Consider the following 14,710-nt stretch of genomic DNA (forward strand, 5'->3'; position numbering starts at 1 on the left):
TTAACCAGCTTTCAGATATCTCTATTCTTGACAGGCTGCAAATAAAATACTACTTTTTTCCCAGAGGGACGCTATTCACACAGAATTTCCAGCTTTGCAAGAATAAGGATGTAAAAAGTGCCAAAATAATTAAAAACTCCCCCCTATTCTTACTGACTGTTTGAAAGAATTCATTTAGCTTCTCTGAACTTTAACAAACTTCCTTCCTTTAATACTGTCTTTGGCTGACCATATTGGAAATGGCTATTTCACCGTAAGTTTAGTATAATTTCTCTGAAAGATCAAGGCAAATGGCCATATTTTTCAAGTGATTTGTATTCCGTTCATTATCAAAGCTGAGATCATTCCCAAACACCACAAATCAGCATCCTTAGCAGGAGATGGATTAGATTTTCTTGCTATGTAAGTTTGAACATGACATTTCCTTCCCATAAAGTTCTGTGCCACATACACTTTCGAGAGGGGAACTCTAAGAAATGTTATAATTTCATCTCGTCGTTTTAATCTATGAATGATTTTTTTTTTAAAGCAGCTAAACAGGTGAAATGCTGGAATCCATCTGCTGTGAAAAGTTGCTGTGGATGTGGAATAGGAAAGGAGGACAAAGAGGGGTGATGTCAGTTTGATAACGCAGTTGCTGGAAGAAAACATGTTTTATATGGGTAGCAAGGGTCATCAGTAAAAATCATGGCCATCATAAAGCACTGTTACAATATAAATATGACATCCATGCTGAGATGGGTATTTAACTGCACCATGAAATATGACATTTCCTAATGTTTTATGTCGGTCAACAGTGGCAGGGCCGCATTCATCGTGTGTCTATTTGTTTGGTTGCAATAAAAGCATTTGAGATCCACTTCATTATTTAAATTGTACAATTGAGTTGTTCAGAGCTGCAATAAGTTTTAATATGTGCAGCTGGGCTGTGACTCTCATAGTGGGATTTTCCAATTCTCCTTGGAAAAATCCTCTGTGATGATACGGCTGAATTACAGTCAGCTCTTCATACAGATTCATCTTGCTGAATGTATGATAAATGAATAAATAAATGCATAAACAAATAAAACAAGCAGTCCAGAAATTTGTGGGGGAAAAGGAAAAAGTCAGCTCTTAGAAAGTTAATGTATAGCTCGGCAACAGCAGCTTGATAGAAGGACAGGTCAAGGGACAGTTGGCACCTCAAAGACTGAACAGAAATCAGTATCTCAGCCTTCCTGACTCAGAGCCATGCTGATCCACTGGCACAGCTGCAATTAGATATTTATTAGCAAACTTCAAAACTGCCTAACCTTGATGGAAATGGTACTGTACTGTTATTAAGAAGTAAGACAATAATGTAATGTGTCTTTTTCCAGTAGTTATGGATGATGCCAATTTTACCAGATACTACTCAAATCAGTTCAGATATGCTCTCAGTGACAAAGAGATCAGAATTTTCCCTTCCTTCACAGAAATTCCTTTGGCATCAAAGCAAAAATTCAAACAGGGGCTAGTTCCTTTTGGACAACAGTTTTCAGGACTTTTGCCATACTTCTACAAACAAAGTAATAATTAAAAAATTCTCAGCCTAAGAACAACAAAGTAAACCTATTAAGTTCAAAGAAAAACAAAAAAAGTGAAGCTTCCTGTGCTTAGAAGACAGAGTAAAATGACCCTTATTGTACAGGAAACAAAAAAGTTCCATTATGAAACAGAAAGTCTGTTGTAAAGACCTAAAAGAATAACCCGATATATAGTCAGTAACTAAAGAAGAAATTTGGGAATATTACCTCAAAGAGCAGTCATTCCACTAAATTGCTTTAAAAAGCAATCATTTCACTGGGAGCTGTTTTCCTAAACAGTAATTTTCTTTCCCCTCTACCTTAATGATCTCAGAAAAGCTCCCCGCCCACCTACTCCAGTGTCTTTCCTGGGTACAGTGGCTCACTCAGAGCTATGAACCAGACAGACTGGGCAGCTGGTTTCAGCCAGACTGAGCCTAGAGCAGGAAAGCAAAGGAAATTAATTTATTCTTTCCCTTCCAACCACTCATGGAGGCTGTTCTGTTATTTTCATGGGAGTTTTTTTTCCCTTGGTGAATTTTTGGGAGGAAAAATAAACTGGGAATAAGATGAATAGTTTGTTGTGCTCAAGTATGGCAGAGTAATGAGTACAGACTGAAGACCACTAGTTTCCATACAGTTGCATGGCTCATGTAAATTAATCCTTTAAATAGGCCTGAACACACAGCATATGTCTAACACACCCCAACCAACCATCACATGGCCACTGAACACACAGCTCCAGCTGCTGCTCCTGCGACATCGAAGTTGTCAGGGGCGTGCCAAACAGGCACTCGGGGATTAGCCAGCACTTTTGGAGAGAGCATTAACTGCTCATCAGAGTGCATAGATTTCATGAGCCTAGTAAGTCCAGAGGAATCTGAGAAACAGATCCAAATGATTCAGGTTATGCGAGTCCCAGAGCAGCACAAAATACTGACAGGTTAATCCTCTCAGTAAAAGTACTTCCTGGTATCAGGGAAGCACACTGTAGGAAAAAAAACAACTTGTAATTATCATCACTGAACTCTCTCCATTTGCTCTCCATCCCCATACCATGGGAAACAGGGCCAGAATGAGCCCTTGGGACAAAAGAGTGAGTGGTCTCCTTCCTGTGCTACTACATCCAGCAACAACATCTTCCACACCAGGCTCTGCACCGCCTCCCTTTGAGACCAGACAATAAGGCTGTTATCTTTTGTGACATAGACTAAACTGGTTCTCATGAAGCCTTGTACCAAAGATAATATAAAGCTTTCTTTGTTCACCTTTACCTAACAGCTCGAGCGGACCACATGGCCACTCTTGGGCCACTACTTGGGCCCTGATTTAAGAGCCTGTACGAATTGTGGGCTGCTACTCTTGTGCTTGTCCACCAGAAAAACGCACCCAGTTCCCTCCTCCACAGAGCACTAACACATGCTTTAGCAGCACACGAGCATTCCCAATGAATGCTAGAAGCCACCAGGCTTATGTAATGCTGGACAAGATACTTCTCCCTTAATGTTTTAAACTAAAATAAAGAGCCTAGATAACAGGAGACAAGAATTTGAAATGATGACTGCTTTGAGATGTTTTTCAAACTTCTCTATGAAAGAAGTACCAAAGATCACAGGAAATGTCTATGGTCCTAGACTTGAGGAGCATATAATCTTTCTCAGTAACAAGAGCTTGCTACCTTTCAGACCTTTCAGTGTCTGCTCAAAGATAAGCAGTCAAGCATATGTGAAGGGGGCCTGCCTGACCACTGTGCATCTTACAGCATTATTTGTACAACTTCAACTCAGTAGAATTATCTTAGCATGAGACTGGCATAACACAGTGTCTAATCAGCCTTATGATCCTAAACTCTCAATTGTTTCCTGGTAAGCTGCATTTATGTCTTAGCTGATTATCCACTTAAATTATCAAGTACCAATTATAAAATGCAGTAACATTAATGTTACAGATTCCTGAATTCAGAGAGAAGCAACCCCAGATCATTTTTGGGATAATAAGTTGCACTACGGAGGCAGCAGACCTCAGTACGAAATGCCTGCCTCTGTGATTTTAAATAAATAAATAAATCATTCCGGTGTAGAAATTACTCATTCCTAAATAAGACTTTAATTAGTAAGAAATAAACCACGGTATAAGTTTGCTTACAGCATTGCTGCAAATCGGCATTAGGATCATATTCACATAATGGCATTGGCAAGTGTAATTCCTCGTGCAGTAAACAGAAAAGTGCCTCTTTTTAGCCTTGTTTCATAGCAGGTCCTCATGGAATAACGTCCCAATAATCTTGTGCAGAGAGTTCTGAAAAAACTGAAGCAGTTCTGTGGAAGAAGACTTGCAATCTGTCCCTGTTCACTTTTCCAATCAAGCTCCTCAGGCTGAAACAAACTTCAGACATTCAAAAGCAAAACTTATTGAAAATATTCTCTCAGTTCCTGAAGGTGGAGTAAAGTCAACCCAAAATATTATGGGCTGTCAAGAACTGTCAAGATCAACGTGTCTCATTGTGCATCCTCACTGCTTATGTCTGACCTTCCATTATCATTATAATGCCAGCTTTCCAACCCTTTCTATACCCTTCAGGGGAGGCCAACCTACTGCACCCTGGGAGCTGGAAATAAATCACCAATGGTGATTAATCACTCATGGGTCACTGTCCTGGATTTGACAATTCCCAGACACACTTTGGGAGTTAGCAATCTACAGATACTACACAAGCAAGCAGTTTACATGTGGCTATCATCTAAAACCTACAAAAAGTTTGATTATATAGAGCTGATCTCCATGTAGCTAGCTGCGCTCAGGGCCTGAGAATGATGCTGGGCACACTGGACACATTTATTAATGTTGATGCAGCCATACTGATTAGGCAAAATAAACCCTGCAGCACTGTAGCTTCTTCCCTCACTGCATGGCTTAATCGTAGAACCACAGAATGTTAAGGGATTGGAAGGGACCTTAAAGATATCTAGTCCCAACAGGCGCAGGGACACCTCCCAGGTTGCTCATGGCCTTATTCAACCTGGCCTTGAACAATACCAGAGTTGGAGAATCCACAACCTCCCTGGGGAACCTGTTCCAGAGTCTCATGACCCTCACAGTAAAGAATTTCTCCCTAATATTGAACCTAGATTTCCCCTCTTTCAATTTGTACCCATGTACTTATGGCACAGGACACCTTTGAGAAGAAACATGAATCAAAATACTTGAGAAGTCTGTATGCCTTTTGATCTAGAAACCAGGGTCTTTCAGCTCAGTGTGAAGAGGCCAAAGGTTTTCCCCCAGTAGTCAGCAGGTCACCATGGGTCACTCATTCCAGAGAAGGCTCTGTCTGGGAAGAATGGTGTTTGTCCACTTTCAAGCTCTGACCACCATTGGCTTAGGTCCCCAGCTGTCTCCCTTCCCTGCACATCGCTTTGACATTACTCACCTTTTTTTGACAAATGCTGTTCCATCGTATCTTCAAGGCTTCTTAGCTTTCCTTTCATGCCACCTGTTACCTCTTGCCTGCGTCCCCGCTGACACACACCAATAGGCTTCTCTCTCAATGGTGTACCAAAATGCTTTAAGGGAACTCTCCCTTCTTGCTTTCTACTCCATCTGAACACCACTACACAAGGATAGCTGAAATTGAAGAAACAGGAAAGGGAATCTAAAGGAAAAATATATGGAAGATACAAAGCATGGGGAATGAATCCTATAGTGCTGTAGAAGAACAGGTTGGTGTTATTTCCAGCAGATCACTACAGGTTTAAAATAGTTTTTAAGAATGAGTCATTAAATGGTTTAAAACCTGAGTGATTTGCAAATGGAACTAATGAGCCATAGGAGAAGCAAGTGTTCAGAGAAAAGCAGCTATAAACATCTAAAAAGTGCCATCCTGAAGCTGACCGGGAAACTATCTACCCAGTACTCTGTCTTCAAGAAAAGCATGCTTGAAAAAGCCTTTTTATTTCTCCTCAGGATGTAATTCTTGGGTATTGAAATTCTTTCATTTAAAATGCCAGTGACTTAACACCGAGTAAATAGCTAGGGCTCTAGAGGAGAGAAAAAATGAATATTGGTTCTAATGACAAGTTAAAAAGGAATTTTAGAACCTCAACAAATGGTCCTTTCTCCCCACACTTCTGCCTCTATCCATGCACTAAGTTGCATATCACCCCACCTCTGTTGCTAAACAAAAGAAACATCTAGTATATGTATGAAAAGATTCAAGGAATTACTTAATAGCTTCCACGGGATTTCTTTCAGTCCTTTCCACTGGTGGCAGTAATGCTGTGCTCTGTAACTGCAGTAGGCTAAGATGCATATCTGTATTTATTTCTACATCTGTACTCATCTAGCTATAAATCTTCTCATTCAAATTTCCCAAAGCATTTTACAAAATAATCTGCAGAACCCTTTATTAAATCAGGTAACATAATCTTATGGATGGGCATACTGAAGAGCCAAGGCACGCTGTGTCACAGAGTAAATCAGTTAAACTGAGAAAATCAGTCTATCAGCTGTGAAGTCAGGAACTCTGACCCCACCTCCTCCACTTGCTCAATTTGCCAAGCCACACGCACATCCCTCAGTCCTATTAATCTTGCCTTCCCCTCTCCCTTCCATTCTTCTTATTTCACGAGCAAAGTGCTTTTGTCAGCACAATTCCTTAACAATGAGAACAAATGGAAATCAGTATCTAACATCTCTTTTGAAAACCAAGCATAAACCATTTGCCTGTTGTGGTTTGTTTGCTTTTAATCCTACAGAGATAATTAGCTGGCCAGAATTGAGAAGGCTGGGCAAACAGCTTCACTTCCATAGTGTCAGGAAGAACAAAATTCAGTGGATAGATCTGCTAATCAAGCAAGATAAATGCTGGATTGTACATCCTTCAGTCATCACTTATGGTAGCTGGTTTAAGTGACAATACAAGCCACAGAAGGTCAAGTTCTGTAACTTCTTCAATGTTTTCGTCTATTAAATAAAAGAAGAAAGTGCAAAAACTTTCCACTTGAAGAAAGGGCTCACTTGAAGCACTTTCACACTGGAAATTATTTCTGGAAGAGACTGAGTGAAATTTTGCAAAAAGTAAAGGAAACATTTTTAAAGTAATCTTTTAAATACAACTAAAAGTTTAGTTGAGGAGTAAGCCTGGTGGGCTGTGGGAAAGAAGAGAGGAGAAAAAAGTTTACCTGGATTAAGATGACTTTATGTGAGTAGGCGGGACTACCAATCCTTTCATGTAGATAGTGAGTTACAAAATAGGAAGAGACTCATACTACAGATCAGCCTCTCTCTCTAGATTACAAGATGGTTAGTAATTCCAGTTAAGGAATACTGCCACTTCTGCAATGAGGGACTGAATCCACAACTTTTCCCTTGCTAGCCAGGAAATCTACTTACCACTGAATTCTCCCACAAGGTTGGAATACAAAGCCCAATGTTTACTGCAGAGTCCGTAAACCAATCACTTAATAAACCAGCTGAAAAGACCCTCGAGAAGCAACACCTCTATCTTTTCAGACCCTTCTAAGTCAAGGGGTCACAGGCTTTCTCTTCCAATTTCACCATCCAGTCATTAAGGTTTATAAACTGCTCCTTTATTACACAAAACACATGGATTCATCTCGGCAAATGTCATTCTACATTGATGAACTTCTGACTGCAACAAAGAATGAGCCTCTTATCAAAACCCATGTAAGAACCTCAACCTTACCTAGACAGAAGCTGGAAATTAAGGGCAATCTATCCTTCAAGTTCCCAAAAAGTGTACTGGGTAACGCAATGGAAAACATGACACCAGGAACAATCCTGCTTTGACATGGCATCGAATCCAGTTATCTATGATCTTTTTCATCATCTGCTGTTGAATTACGTGAATTGAAAGACAGTATAAATACACTGTAATTATTAATTTTAAAAAAACACATTAAACTACTGGTGTTTCATTTCACAGACAGATGAATTATTTTGAAACCTGAGTCTGTACTCCTGTTCACACTGAACAGTGAACTTGCCAAAACTGACCTACTGCAATAACTGGGTGAGAATATTTGAGAGGACACTGGCTTAAGTACATAGCTGTGAAAGTACATGGTCTAGAATTAAGAAAATGTACAGAAAGTTGCCTAGTTTTTAAAGTAGTTTGTTATCTTATTAGACTTCTATGGCACTCTGCAGTTAGCTATTAATACATTTTGAATTATATCTTCAATGAATAAAGAAGAATAATATTAATAGTTGAATCCTTCCTTCCTATGAAGGAAAAGGAATAGAGAGAAAAGTTGCAGAGATTACAAACTAATAATTGTCACTCACCCCTGATGCTCCTGGAGTGTTCACTAATTTTTTCTGATCTGAGTAAACTATAATGTGTCAGCCTTTTAAATAAACAGAAATTATGCTGGAATCAAGGAGTGGTGTTCTTCAGAAGATTATAAAAATACGGTAACATAATAACACTGCTGTACTGCAAAATGAAAGAAGAAATTCTGAATTAGGACAAAATATAATTTTCAAATGTGCTAAACAATGCTGAAGTACATAAAGTAACAAAAATAATATAACCTCTTAGAGAAGAAGTCCAACTAAAAGCACTGCATAAAACCATTGCAATTAAAATTACGATCATTAATAGCACAGGATCAACATCTCTCATGTTGACTCATGAGTAAATAGGAAAGAGAGTATCTGATTCATGTTTATTCAAATAGTTCAACAGAAACATAAAAAAGTGCTTTATCTTGATGAATGACACCTTCTGAAGAAGCACATTTTACAACAACTTCATCCACGCTTTGGGGTGTCACTGTTTTGGAGACAAGAAGCCAATATCACGTTTAACTGAAGTCGTGCCTACTTTAGAAATCTCTAGGGTCATTGCAGGACCTCACAGTTTCTAATTAATCCTATTTTCTTGCTACTAAATCTTCATCATTCTCCTGTGATCAGTCCTGTCCAAAAAATTGAAAACAACTGCACAAAACCACTGAAAATAATTTCAACCATTAAGTCAACAGAAAGTTTACTTTTAATTTCAGTAAGAGATCTCCCGTGCTTTTCCAAAAATAAATATGATGTAGTCTGTTTTCTGCAGCCAAGACACAGGCATAAATTACTTAAGATTGCCTCATACTAAGTAGGGACCTCATTATCTTTCCAGTAGAAAATGCTGCATAAATAGGAGAAAATGCCCCTGTGGATTCCCTTGAGGTGGTATCTCCAATACCAAGATAAAAAACACACCAAACCAAAATAAAACAAAGACCTCCAAGCCGAACAAAACCAAAACCAAATTACAACTTTAAAATAAATAAATAAAAAAATCACAGTTCAAAAAACAGAAGGAGAAAGAGCAAATAAATTCAGCCATGGGACTGGTCTCAGAAACCAGTGAACAAACATGCACAGAACCTGTGTCTCTGTCACAGCTGCTGCCCTACCATGCAGCACCACAATATCAGCTACTTTTTCTGTTCCCAAACATGATTTGTGGTCAGTGTGTTATTCTGGAGCAGTCAGTGTCTTATTTTGGATGATGGTAATGTTGAAGCAAAGCAGAAGGCAGCCTGATCTTTAGTAAACAGAATTGGGCAAGCCCTCTCAAAACTGAAAACTAAGCTTTCATTAGCTACTTTTCTCATCGCATTGTGTATGCCAGGAGGGAGATCTGAACAGAACCCACCACTGCAGCTAGTTACTGTATTTAGAATGGGTCTGCAGTGCCAGAATGCAAAGGGGTGGATTACTTCTGACCTTTGCTCAGTTACATGTATACCGAGCTGTCAGCTACAGACTGTAAACTCCAGTGATAGGAAATCAGCTTTAACAGTTCTTTGGTGATCACGTTTTGCAAGTTTTGCTGCATTTATAATGCAAAAATTATTATACAGTATTAAAAAAAGCCCGATTAGACCTCACATGATAATCCAAATGATAATAGAGTGAAGTTGTGCAGGCTCTCTAAAGAATGAGAATTTTAGCTTTGAACATCTACACAAAAGATTGAGGGTTGTGACATGGGGATGAGGGAAACAAAAACTGGTGTTGCGCTTTGGTTGATTTCCAACAAACAGAACTAACAGAACTAAATTGCCTTGCATCATCAGTAAGGGCATTCTATTCTGAAAAGGTGCTTCAGTGTTGTCAATTTTCATGCACAATTGACTACACAGCAAGTAGTTCAGTATGATTCCTAGTATATCTAACTTAAAAAGAAAGTGCAAACCACCTATGGAAGAGATGTATTACTGCGAATAGCTTCATTTAAAATTTGATTTAGAGTCAGACTACTTCTTTGCAACAAAGGTAGAAAGAAGGTGGGTTAAAGCAACTACACAGAAGGTCCTAAGGGAAGAGACACTGCCCAATGATGAAATCACTCTCCCAGGAGTAGCGACTCATAGTTTCTATTTCTGTCATTCCTGTTATCATAGTGCTAAGACCTTGAGAGGAGGATATATGGTATGTGATGGGGCCAGCTTCTGTGATTTTACCCAACACCATACTTGCATCCCTAAACAGCTGCAATAATTACACTATAACTACTCATAGAGCACTGCCTAACACAGGTCAGACACTGCCTCAGAAGGGTACTGTGAAGTTTAATTAATGTACACAAAACACTTGGAAAGCCTGAGACCAGGTCATTGCACCACTGCAAGGTTGTATGCCACAGCCACTGAGCAACATTACTGGAATTTTGAAGAAAAATAGTGAATGATCCCATTTTTGCAACAGGTCTGAGTATTTGTCATAACCCAGTAATATATTTCATATCAGACAGGGAAAATGAAGGCAATTCAGTAGGACATGAGGTTATGAGGAAATAAGAAGCACTGAAAAAAAATTTGTGGAAAAATTTTCACAGCTACCCTTCCTGCAATGTTTCAGTGAGTTCTCCTCTCATCAAATAAGAACTTACAACTAATATGTGAATATCCCCTGAGGACAGCCATCCATGTCAGATTTCAGGATATTAGATTAAACACAGAGCTTATGTTACTTGTACAGAGTGTGAAAATTATCTTCCCACCCCCTCAACGCCTTCCCCGACTCTCTCTCCCCAGCTCCCGCCTCGGCACCAAACCTCAACGGCTGTGCTATCAGACTGAGTGCTAGACTGGTTTCGTACCACTAGTCGCTGGTATCTAAAATCACCTTTCCTTTTAACAAAAAGTCACTGCTGGCAGCCATCTATCCAAACGCAATTCTTAGGGAGCCCTGATGGTACTCTCTATCCTATGGTTCTTAAAAACTAAACACACATTTTGGAAAGTAGCCAATTATTTCTTTTTTGCTCCACTGAAACAGATGCACACCTTAGATGAGACGGTGCCTCTGATATCTGAGGTAGTTAGAAGTTTTCTGCAGTTTTGCAGGGAAAGATCTGCAGGAAAGTAGGCAGAATGGCTTCTTCTATGCCTGAACTGATCCACTGATCATTGTAGCCAGTCTTCATACTTGAAAGCCAATACTCTAGGGAAATTTTTAAGGAAAATTTCCCTTACAGGTTTCATGACATCGCTTTTCTGTGCCTTTTCTACCTGTGCAGGAGAAAATCACTACACTTCTGTCCCAGCAGCAGCTTATGTGAAGAGTGGAAAGACTGCTATTTCATTAGGACTGCTTTGCTCTGATCTGCCATGTGTACAGCACATGAATTATTCTATTTCGGTCTTTTATTTCTGAGCTTACTTTAAAATACATGGTACCACTTACATCAGAGAGAAACCAGGCATTAGGATTTCTCAACCTGCTGTTGGCTGGCTTGTTGAAAATTACCACCTCCACTTCTTGCCAAAATTTTTTTAACAAGTTCCAGGTTTCCTTCACTCTTCCAAGTCTGGAAGCCAGATTCTGCACCTTGAATCATGAGAGCAGCAACATTAAATTAGAAAAGATTCTGGATGGAACAAGACTGGAAACTCAGCAGATATGCAGCAGAAAGTAATTGGGAAGTTATATACAAGTGAAGAGCACAAAGCACAGGTTCCATACATATATACATATATAATTGATGCTGCAAGAGACAGATGTTACCCATGCCTAGTAAGTTTAGCACAAGACTACAGGAAAGCTAGCATTAGATTAAGAGACACCATGTAAATCTATTTGCTATGAATTTAGATAAGACACAAAAAAAAGCTACCTGCTAGCATAAAAATGTCTTTGGTATTTTTCTGATCAAGCAGCAGAATACTTCCACTTCTCCACAGAGCAGAAGTTCAAGGGACGAGACAGTCCCAGGAGGGAAACACAAAGAAGATTCCACTTAGTGTAAAGCTGGATAAAAACAGAGTGATCACCCATAAGCAGACAACTAAAATTAACCTGTAAATGTGCAGTGAGATGAAGGAAGAATTTCAACAGCCTAAGAGGAAGGATGAAAGACGTCACATCCTCCAAAAGCAGAAAATCAAGGCAAGACATAAATGATGTCTTGCCTTAATGAAAGATGAACAAAGATGCAAACTACAACAGAGAACAGAAAACTGAAAAATGCAGTATTATTAAATTGCCAAAGAAAGTGCAAAATAAAAGTGTGGTGGTTCCTGCCAGTTGGTACCTGACAGCTTCCATTCTGAAAGCTACTAGGATGTGTGGCAGAATCAGGAAATAAAGGTAAACATTGTCTGCCTAAGACATCATGTTAAGAGTGATTGTACTCAAGGGCAGGAGGATGACATTTCAAAAGAGAAAGAAACAACTGCAAACTAATATCTCTATTGTGATAGGTAAACCATCTTTCAATTTAAAGAAAAGGTCTGAGAATAAGATTTTACATGCACCATTTTTGGTGAACAGCTGCCTTTACCAGAAGATCAGGCATGAGCAGTTAATAGCCCAAATCAGAAAGAACAGAACAAGGTGACTCTCTGAAATCATTCTTAGCTTTGAAAGTCTCTTCCGGACAATGGTGTGGAAAATTAAAAAAGATTCAGCATGAAAGGCAGAGCAGCTGAACTACCTGAAGTTTATAGACAATATATACTACCCCCAAAATCTGACTAAGCTGAGCAAGGAAAGTCAGCAGTGGACGCAGCTAAATGAGCAAGAATTCTTCACAGTGTTAAAAAAAAAAGGATTAGGACAAAGAACATAACTTTAAAAAAAGCACCAATCTTTTCTTTGAATAGCTATAAAAGAGAACATGAGTTATGACACTGATGCATACAAAAGACAACCACAATAGAAGATTTAGGATATTAAACACTTATTTGGTAGCTCACTACGATGCCTAGACAATGCTGCCTGCTGATCATGTTGTTCAAACTAGACCAAAGTTGTATAACAGCAGTACTCTGCACTTTTAACAATCTGGAGCTTCAGCAGCTGCACATATATTTCCACCCCTCATTTCATTCCTGAAGTCAAGCTATTACTCCGTTCAACCAAAGGAAAGATTTAAGGTGGATAATTAGAAAATTATCTAAAGCCATGCAAAAAAAACCCCATTAAGATCCCGAGCATATGACCGTGCTCAGATCATCTTTGTCTCACTCTCTAGCAAAAAAACACCACTGTGCCCTCTTCTGACATAATCTATCATATATATCAGTTTCTCATGCCTGTACACATTTACAAAGCAACCAACAGTTTAACTCTGAATCCCACACTGAAGTGCATGAAAACAGGCTTTTACAGAACATTTTGAAGTCAAAATCTTTCCCTACTTTTTAAGCACTTCGATTCGACAGCTTGGCAGTCAGCAAGCTTTTCACAGCCGTAAACATCCCCAACCAGTTGCAAAAGAGGATGCTACCTTTCACTTGTGAAACTTCACTTGATGTGCTTCTGCCTTCCTACTTGCAGGCATTCCCTTGACTTCTCAGCACTGCTGTTGGCATGCTAAATGCCAAAAGACAGGTTTTTTAAAAAGAATGTTACTTTGCATTTGCTTTTGCAAAGGCTTGTTTTTAAGCAGTTTAACGTCTAACTAAATCTAAGCAATCACCACATGCATGTAAGGAGGAATAAAAAACAAGGGGAAAACAGAAACAAAAAAGAAAAGGTTAAATCACAAATAGAGCTTTAAAAAATTTACTTTTAGTAATTTAACATGCAATTAATAGCACAGATAGAAAAACAAATACACAAGTCACCCTGTATACATTTTCTATCCTGACTTAATTTCTTGTATGAGGATCTTCATCTGTAGGGACCTCTTTAGCATAAAGTGATGCTACCTCAGCTGCAATTTCACCTTTGCAGACAGATTAGAGTTTAAAAGTTCAGTGTGGCCTGCTTCTTGAAAACTGAATCTCTCTTGAATTTCTGTAGTTCTCTGTATTCCATTTACTATTTTCAGTTCTCATCCTGAAGAGCAAACAGTTGAAGTGTGACCTTTTTGCTCACTTTAAATCTGACCTAGAAATGTACAGCTGATCCTTAATCTAACTGAGGACAGGAATGGTATGGCCCACTCATTCTGCAGAAAGATCAGCCTACGGATGTAAGAGCATAGCCAGGTCTGGTGCTTAGTTTTAGAAGTGGAATTTAGTTCTCTGCTTTGCATGATCCTGGGCTAATCTCAGTGGCCATCTGTATGGGAGTGGGTTAAGGGCATTTCCCCACCCCATCCAGCTGATACGAGGTTGTCCTCAAAACTATGGCTTGTTATGGGCTGTGAGGAGCCTGAGGCTAAATAATTAAATACCTAAAAGGCTCCCAGCTTTCATTTCTACGTTTGGTGAGAAGCCAGAGGAAGCACTATGACATGCTGCATAGCCACATTCCTGCTTCTTTCTTTCTGCCAGTACTGATGGACCCACTTAGTCTCATAGCAAGTTCATCTTTTTATCAGAGTTCCTAGTCTGATTTACACAGCATACCAGTTTACCTTCATACCAGATACTGAACAAGAGATCATACTCCCAAACTCTCTCCACTTGCTGATGGATTCCCCACCACATTCAACAACATTTAACTGTATCCAAAAGACTTTTCATCCCCACTGTCTCCTACCACCCCAAAAGATACACTATCATCTACTGTTAGAAATAGTAATCAAACTTGTCAGGGCCAGGTCACCAAGTAGACTGAATTATGTACATTCAGTGGCATCAACACAAACAAAATGTTATCAAAACAACTTTATTTTCCACCTAGTCATCAAGAAATAACTGCTGCATCTCACATGGCTGCTGGAATAGATGAATAAGCAGCAACAAGTGTTTAGG

At 39.2% G+C, this 14,710-nt stretch overlaps 1 protein-coding gene across 5 annotated transcripts in view; it reads right to left on the minus strand.

Annotated features, from left to right (window-relative positions):
* Window positions 1–14,710, minus strand: part of TMEM108 (transmembrane protein 108) — a 242,112-nt gene that overhangs the window by 135,342 nt on the left and 92,060 nt on the right. The window contains exons 1-2 of one of the 5 annotated variants that reach the window (XM_042042877.1): window positions 11,680–11,775; window positions 11,250–11,393 (exon numbers count right to left, since the gene is read on the minus strand). The exons of 3 other annotated variants lie outside the window; for them this stretch is intronic. The gene's annotated coding sequence lies outside the window, so the exon portion shown is untranslated. Of the gene's footprint in view, window positions 1–11,249; window positions 11,394–11,679; window positions 11,776–14,710 lie in introns of those variants that run through there. One more of the 5 variants, XM_042042878.1, reaches the window with a different exon arrangement.

The sequence above is a fragment of the Corvus kubaryi genome, unplaced genomic scaffold (assembly GCF_017639235.1).
Source record: "Corvus kubaryi isolate FWS band 111438036 unplaced genomic scaffold, C.kubaryi_AGA036_p1.0 37398, whole genome shotgun sequence".
Classification (NCBI taxonomy): Eukaryota; Metazoa; Chordata; class Aves; order Passeriformes; family Corvidae; genus Corvus; species Corvus kubaryi.